We start from the raw sequence: 8936 nt of genomic DNA on the forward strand, positions 1-8936 counted from the left end.
ACACTAGGCTTATATTGGCCACTCTCAGGTGGGAACCCAATCAAGCCTGTTACCAGGCTAAGAGAACCAAAACCTGGAGTGGCCGTGGGTGGAGCCCTCCCTCTCCTCTCACCCACAACCCCCAGGTCCCAAACCGGCTTTTCAAAAAGCCGAAACTCAAGCCTGCTATACTGCAGACTTTCTCCTGGGGGTTTAAAACACAAAAGACAGGAATCTGGGACAAATGTACCTGCCACAGACCACTTTACCAGTGATCCTATCACAATATATACAAAGTAATGTTTTCCAAGTTGAATCTCAGTCAGATGAAAAATCTGCTTTGTGGGGCTCAGAAACAGGAGTCACAGGCAGGTCTGGTGGTTACTATGGCTGCAGGAGAAATACAGGGGTATCACTAAATGGAGATCCTGGTTCACCCAACTTAGGACACCTTCACACAGTTAGGGGTACATTTATTAAAGTGAGAGTTTTTAGAAGATCTGTTGCCCATAGCAACCAATCAGATTCTACTTAACATTTAACTAGCACCTTCTAGAAGATAATAGCTAGAATCGGATTGGTTGTTATGGGCAACATCTCTTCTAAAACTCACTTCTAAAAACTCTTTAGTAAATTTACCCCTTAGTGTGACTGAGCACCAAATCAATCATTGTTTATTTGTAAGGTGCCACGAAACTCTGCAGTGTGGCACAACCACGATTACAAGTCATACAAAATGCAAACTGCATATAACAATGGAACATGTACAGAAGAGGATGATTACAAAAGTGCAGACATGACAGAGGATAGAGAGGAAGATGTTAGCGAGAGATTACAGTATAGAGGACAGGATATAACTCCGGGCAGAACATATATCATGACATGCTAGGAATCCACACGTAACCCCTGGGCATAGTTGCGCTGTATAAAGCTGAATAATCCATGGAACAGTTATGAAATATTCCCTCATCCCTGCATTAATTCGCATGGGCTCTGTCTCATTCTGCTGCTCCACAAGTGACCCAACCAAGTCACATTGTACATTCTGCCATGTGATCAGATTCGCCAGATGCCGTCTTTCGGTGATACGTTCAACCCATTTAGATGTAAGAGAATCTGATTTGTCTCAACATTTTAATCTGAAAAATAGGATAATAAATGTCACCATGACATCATGTACTGTACTGGGTATAGGAACACGTAAACAGAAACAGCAGAAATACAGAATGAATACTTTAAAAGGCAGAGACACAGGAAAAAGATAAAAGATAGAGGGGTCTAGTCATTCATTATCACATCATTTCTACAAAAGCAGGAGATATCTCCCGCTTACCTTTCTCCCCAGAATGGTCCGCTGTCCCCATACACTAGTATCACCAGTGGCATAACTATAAATTTGGCTGCCCCCTGCCAAAAAAGTTTCAGACCCCCCCCCACCCTTATGCAATGCCCCCTGTAGTAGTGCCCATTATGCAGGCCCCCCTGTAGCAGTGCCCATTATGCAGGCCCCCCTGTAGCAGTGCCCATTATGCAGGGCCCCCTGTAGCAGTGCCCATTATGCAGGCCCCCCTGTAGCAGTGCCCATTATGCAGGCCCCCCTGTAGCAGTGCCCATTATGCAGGCCCCCCTGTAGTTGAGCCCATATGCCGTGTCCCCTGTAGTTGAGCCCCCACCCCCATCCGTGTGTACCTCAGTCAGGTGATTCATACTGCTCCTCTGGCTGAGCGCTTCCTCTCCTCACAGGCAGCCAGGCACACAGAGGTGGTCCGATGTGGCGGCGGCGGAGCTGGCCTAACAGACATACACTAGAGGTCCAGTAGGACCTCTAGTATCTGTCTCCTCCTAGGCGGCAGCCATTTTTGGAGGGATGTTTTCAGCAGATTTCATGCAGACGGCAAGTCCGCATGGAATCTGCAGCCCCCAAGCCATCGCGCCCCACAAGCCTCCGTGCCCCCAAGCCAGCACGGGGTCTTGTGGGGGCTGTAATGCCACTGAGTATCACAGATATCCCCTGCTTACCTTTCTCCCCGGAATTGCCCGCTCTACCCATATCCTAGTATCACAGATATCTCCTGCTTACCTTTCTCTCCCGGAATGGCCCTCTGTCCCCATACACTAGTATCACAGATATCTCCTGCTTACCTTTCTCTCCCGGAATGGCCCTCTGTCCCCATACACAAGTATCACAGATATCTCCTGCTTACCTTTCTCTCCCGGAATGGCCCGCTGTACCCCATACTCTAGTATCACAGATATCTCCTGCTTACCTTCCTCTCCTGTAATGGCCGCTGTCCCCATACACTAGTATCACAGATATCTCCTGCTTACCTTCCTCTCCCGAAATGGTCGCTGTCCCCATACACTAGTATCACAGATATCTCCTGCTTACCTTACTCTCCTGTAAAGGCCGCTGTCCCCATACACTAGTATCACAGATATCTCCTGCTTACCTTCCTCTCCCAGAATGGCCCACTGTCCCCATATACTAGTATCACAGATATCTCATGCTTACCTTTCTCTCCTGGAATGGCCCGCTGTCCCCATACACTAGTATCACAGATATCTCCTGCTTACCTTCCTCTCCCAGAATGGCCTGCTGTCCCCATACACTAGTATCACAGATATCTCCTGCTCACCTCTCTCTGCCGGAATGGCCACTGTCCCCATACACTAGTATCACAGATATCTCCTACTTACCTTTCTCTCCCAGAATGTCCCACTGCCCCCATACACTAATATCACAGATATCTCCCGATTACCTACCTCTCCCGGAATGGCCCCCTGTCCCCATACACTAATATCTTAAATAGCAGTTATTAGTCTCCATTTTTCTTGTGAACTTAGTTGTATAATTATTCTCTCTTTATTGTAAGTAATTGAAAACAAAATAGTAGTAAAGCAAGACTGGGTAATAGCAGACAGACAGAGAGGGACGAGGGTCCAGGTTGGGTACGTGATCCCGGAGGTCAGGATGCTAATGGTTAGAATACTGACAGTGGAATCCCAATAAAATTTGGTATTATAACCCTCTCCCTAACCCACCTTTCCTGCAGCTTAAGCCTAATACTCCCCCAGTACCTAACCCTAACCAACCCGCTCCGGATGTCAGTGGTTGGGATTCTGGAGCCGGGATCAATTATTGCAATTAAGGGTTGTGGGAGGGCTGTGGGAGGGCTGTGGGAGGGCTGTGGGAGGAATGTACTAAACTGTAAAATGCAGTTTCTGAGGGGTAACCGCATTTCCCATATGTACTAAATACCAGAACGCGATTCATTCCGTTGCTTCGTCCCGTTGGGTAACGCCATCTTCAGTGGCATTACCCTATAGAAGCCTATGGGCTTCTTATCGGGACGCCCTCTGCGAGGGATCCAATCTGATCCCTCCCAGCTCCCCCCTCGGTGCGCGTGTCCTTCTGCACATGCGGAAGTCCCTCTAGCAGAGGGTATCGCAAAGGACAGACCTTATCGGGAGAGCTGTCCTTTGCAATTTTAATTGAATTTCTTAGTACATACTGGGGTAATTGACCCCGGTATGTACCCATAAAGATGCGATGACACCCTTTGTGTGTTTTAAGATCAACTAGCACTAGACCCTAATGGCTGACTTAGAGGGAGATTTATCACATCTTGGAGAGAGATAAAGTACCAACCAATCAGCTCCTAAATGTCATGTTACTGGTTGTGCTTGCAAAATTAAAGGAGTTGCTTGCTTGGTAATTTACATTCACTTTCTCTCTCTCCAAGCTTTGATAAATCTCCCCTATATTTGTAGTCAGATGAGTAGCAGGAAGTAGAATAGTAACTGAGCCAGGGTTCATGATAAATGTGGAAGTCCTTACCTTTCCTTCTTTTTATTCTCTCTATAATAATCCAGGCGATCACTGATACTAATAGAATGATCAGTATATACGAAAGTTTTATCCAAATAACAGGATACAATCCACCATATGTTCTGCTTGTACGTACGGCTGTAAATTAGAAAACAAGTTGGATAAAATAACTTAGTGTCACTTATAGATGTGTTTGACCCCACAATCTCCCTGTCCCAATGTAATAGGAGAATCACAGGGGACCCTACGCCTTCCTCTATGTAACTCTCAGCGGGGGGATTTAATACCCTGTGCGATGCAGTCATCGGTGATGTTTTAAAGGGGCAATCAGTTAAAGGCAAAGCCTGAGAGATAAAAGGGGGAGATGAATCAAACCTTCTAAAGTGAAAAAGTAAAGAAGTTGCGAATAGTAACCAATCAGCGTCTGTTATTTTGTAGACTATGCTAGATAAATGAGAGCTATAATCTGATTGGATGCTATGGACAACTTCTCCACTTTTTTTTTCCCATTAGGAAGTTTGATACATCTCCCCCACAGACAGCAAGGAGATACACTGGCATTACAGGGACGTAAGCGATGACCAAACTTATATACTACTAATTTCTAGTAGTCTAATTGGGCCGTTCCATAGAAAGTGAAACCAAACTGATAAAAAATACATTTGCAAAATCTCTGCTATTTCTAGGTAAATTTGGTGTAAAAGTGTTTCCTATACTGGTGAAGAGATATGTGACAACACTAGTCTTTCTGTAAATGCTAATCCTGGAGCTACTATAGCTACTAATGGAAACAAATGCACGTGAATAGCAGTATTTCAAGAGGAAGTTTAAAAGGTTTGTTATGACCATAATAATATAACATTTTGTACACATACTTTAGTACATTTATTACTATTATATATAAAATAATTAACTGTGTGACCTACGTTCAAGCTACATTAGACAACGATACTGCACATGTCCCTTTCCGTCACACTGGATGTCCCACTACGTCACCAAAACTATTTTTTTTTTTTGTACAAAAAACAAATGCACAAATATTTTATATTTCTAAACCATTGGGTCTGCTTACCCTGCACAGGAAAGATCAGAGCCCAGCCCGGTCTCATTTCACAGAAGTTTAATGTTATGTTACCTCAGAAGGATTTTGTATATTGTCTGAGTCCCGTTCCGTCACATGTACATTGTAATTGTTGCAAAAAAATGACAAACTTTTTTTTTTTTTTTTTAAATCAGTTTTAAGCTGTAACTGATTTATGATAAAAGAAAAAGTTTTAGATTCATTATTCAGCCTTATTCATGGAAAGGGACTTAGTTTAAAATTTACCCAAATGTCCCAATCAGTCACATGGAATGGCCCAATTGCATGCGAGACCCAAACAGCTTTAGGTGGAATATGGGACATTCTGCCCCTCCTCAAGGTATACTTCCTCCTATTATGTCCTACATGTGTGGATGTGGCCCTCGCTGCTCTCTGGGCCCCTGCTAGCTCCCACAGGTAGAGCATTATCAGTGCACAGCCTCCTCTGTAATAAGACGGTGATGACTGGGAGTGAGGTGAGTGTGGCAGACATCACTAGGCTCTGACAGCTGAGGTGCTGAGCACTGACTGTATGTGGCCCCTGGGAGTGAGGTGAGTGTGGCAGACATCACTAGGCTCTGACAGCTGAGGTGCTGAGCACTGACTGTATGTGGCCCCTGGGAGTGAGGTGAGTGTGGAAGACATCACTAGGCTCTGACAGCTGAGGGGCTGAGTACTGACTGTATGTGGCCCCTGGGAGTGAGGTGAGTGCAGCAGACATCACTAGGCTCTGACAGCTGAGGTGCTGAGTACTGACTGTATGTGGCCCCTGGGAGTGAGGTGAGTGCAGCAGACATCACTAGGCTCTGACAGCTGATGTGCTGAGTACTGACTGTATGTGGCCCCTGGGAGTGAGGTGAGTGCGGTAGACATCACTAGGCTCTGACAGCTGAGGTGCTGAGTACTGACTGTATGTGGCCCCTGGGAGTGAGGTGAGTGTGGCAGACATCACTAGGCTCTGACAGCTGAGGGGCTGAGCACTGACTGTATGTGGCCCCTGGGAGTGAGGTGAGTGTGGCAGACATCACTAGGCTCTGACAGCTGAGGGGCTGAGCACTGACTGTATGTGGCCCCTGGGAGTGAGGTGAGTGTGGCAGACATCACTAGGCTCTGACAGCTGAGGTGCTGAGCACTGACTGTATGAGGCCCCTGGGAGTGAGGTGAGTGTGGCAGACATCACTAGGCTCTGACAGCTGAGGTGCTGAGTACTGACTGTATGTGGCACCTGGGAGTGAGGTGAGTGTGGCAGACATCACTAGGCTCTGACAGCTGAGGTGCTGAGTACTGACTGTATGTGGCCCCTGGGAGTGAGGTGAGTGTGGCAGACATCACTAGGCTCTGACAGCTGAGGGGCTGAGTAGCGACTGTATGTGGCCCCTGGGAGTGAGGTGAGTGTGGCAGACATCACTAGGCTCTGACAGCTGAGGGGCTGAGCACTGACTGTATGTGGCCCCTGGGAGTGAGGTGAGTGCGGCAGATATCACTAGGCTCTGACAGCTGAGGGGCTGAGTACTGACTGTATGTGGCCCCTGGGAGAGAGGTGAGTGTGGCAGACATCACTAGGCTCTGACAGCTGAGGTGCTGAGTACTGACTGTATGTGGCCCCTGGGAGTGAGGTGAGTGCGGCAGACATCACTAGGCTTTGACAGCTGAGGTGCTGAGTACTGACTGTATGTGGCCCCTGGGAGTGAGGTGAGTGTGGCAGACATCACTAGGCTCTGACAGCTGAGGTGCTGAGCACTGACTGTATGTGGCCCCTGGGAGTGAGGTGAGTGCGGCAGACATCACTAGGCTCTGACAGCTGAGGGGCTGAGTACTGACTGTATGTGGCCCCTGGGAGTGAGGTGAGTGTGGCAGACATCACTAGGCTCTGACAGCTGAGGGGCTGAGCACTGACTGTATGTGGCCCCTGGGAGTGAGGTGAGTGTGGCAGACATCACTAGGCTCTGACAGCTGAGGTGCTGAGCACACTGTATGTGGCCCTTGGGAGTGAGGTGAGTGTGGCAGACATCACTAGGCTCTGACAGCTGAGGTGCTGAGTACTGACTGTATGTGGCCCCTGGGAGTGAGGTGAGTGTGGCAGACATCACTAGGCTCTGACAGCTGAGGTGCTGAGCACTGACTGTATGTGGCCCCTGGGAGTGAGGTGAGTGCGGCAGACATCACTAGGCTCTGACAGCTGAGGGGCTGAGTACTGACTGTATGTGGCCCCTGGGAGTGAGGTGAGTGTGGCAGACATCACTAGGCTCTGACAGCTGAGGGGCTGAGCACTGACTGTATGTGGCCCCTGGGAGTGAGGTGAGTGTGGCAGACATCACTAGGCTCTGACAGCTGAGGTGCTGAGCACACTGTATGTGGCCCTTGGGAGTGAGGTGAGTGTGGCAGACATCACTAGGCTCTGACAGCTGAGGTGCTGAGTACTGACTGTATGTGGCCCCTGGGAGTGAGGTGAGTGCGGCAGACATCACTACGCTCTGACAGCTGAGGGGCTGAGTACTGACTGTATGTGGCCCCTGGGAGAGAGGTGAGTGTGGCAGACATCACTAGGCTCTGACAGCTGAGGTGCTGAGTACTGACTGCATGTGGCCCCTGGGAGTGAGGTGAGTGCATCAGACATCACTAGGCTCTGACAGCTGAGGTGCTGAGTACTGACTGTATGTGGCCCCTGGGAGTGAGGTGAGTGCGGCAGACATCACTAGGCTCTGACAGCTGAGGTGCTGAGTACTGACTGTATGTGGCCTCTGGGAGTGAGGTGAGTGTGGCAGACATCACTAGGCTGTGACAGCTGCGGTGCTGAGCACTGACTGTATGTGGCCTCTGGGAGTGAGGTGAGTGCGGCAGACATCACTAGGCTCTGACAGCTGAGGTGCTGAGCACTGACTGTATGTGGCCCCTGGGAGTGAGGTGAGTGTGGCAGACATCACTAGGCTCTGACAGCTGAGGTGCTGAGTACTGACTGTATGTGGCCCCTGGGAGTGAGGTGAGTGCGGCAGACATCACTAGGCTCTGACAGCTGAGGTGCTGAGCACTGACTGTATGTGGCCCCTGGGAGTGAGGTGAGTGCATCAGACATCACTAGGCTCTGACAGCTGAGGTGCTGAGTACTGACTGCATGTGGCCCCTGGGAGTGAGGTGAGAGCTGCAGACATCACTAGGCTCTGACAGCTGCGGTGCTGAGCACTGACTGTATGTGGCCCCTGGGAGTGAGGTGAGTGCATCAGACATCACTAGGCTCTGACAGCTGAGGTGCTGAGTACTGACTGCATGTGGCCCCTGGGAGTGAGGTGAGAGCTGCAGACATCACTAGGCTCTGACAGCTGCGGTGCTGAGCACTGACTGTATGTGGCCCCTGGGAGTGAGGAGACAGGAGAGGGGCAGTGGGGGGTGCAGTATGGCCCCTGCTAGGCCCAGGTACTATAAATAAATGTGGTGTAAGAGGTATATATTGTGATTTTTCCAACCAAGATGGTTGTAATCATTCTAGAATGACCACAGGCTGTGCATGACTGGATTGTAGTTGTCAAGCATGAAAGGTCAATGTTAGATTTAGCTCTGAATACTAAGTTACCTTATGCAGAGAGGCTTGTAGCGCCAGCCCTGTCATTACTGGTGACGCCTGGGAATACTCCTCTAATTTGAGTATGGGGCTATTTTATCTTTTTACTCTACTCACATATGTTACCCAGTGCAGTGCATGTAATACCCCCTTTTACACCAGAGCTAAAACCCGGGTTATTGCAGGGGTAACCCGGGCAGCCCCTTGGTGTAAAAGGGGCGAGGGTTGGATCGCTGGGTCGAGTGACCCGCAAATCCAACCCAGGTAAATAGTAGGGTTTAACACGGGCGTAGCCCGTGAAACCCTGCTGTGTGTACGGCGCACTCCGGGTCTTGATGACCTGCAGTGTGCCGCAAGCCGGCCGATTGGTCCGGCTTCAGTGGCACTTGGAGATGACGTCATCTCCAAGCGTCCACTTTCACGCTGGAAAAGCCAGGTCTATGCAGACCCGGCTGCGGTGTGAGCGGCGCCGACTCGGGAATATACCGAGT

Source organism: Taudactylus pleione, unplaced genomic scaffold (assembly GCF_031769625.1).
Source record: "Taudactylus pleione unplaced genomic scaffold, aTauple2 ptg000490l, whole genome shotgun sequence".
Classification (NCBI taxonomy): domain Eukaryota; kingdom Metazoa; phylum Chordata; class Amphibia; order Anura; family Myobatrachidae; genus Taudactylus; species Taudactylus pleione.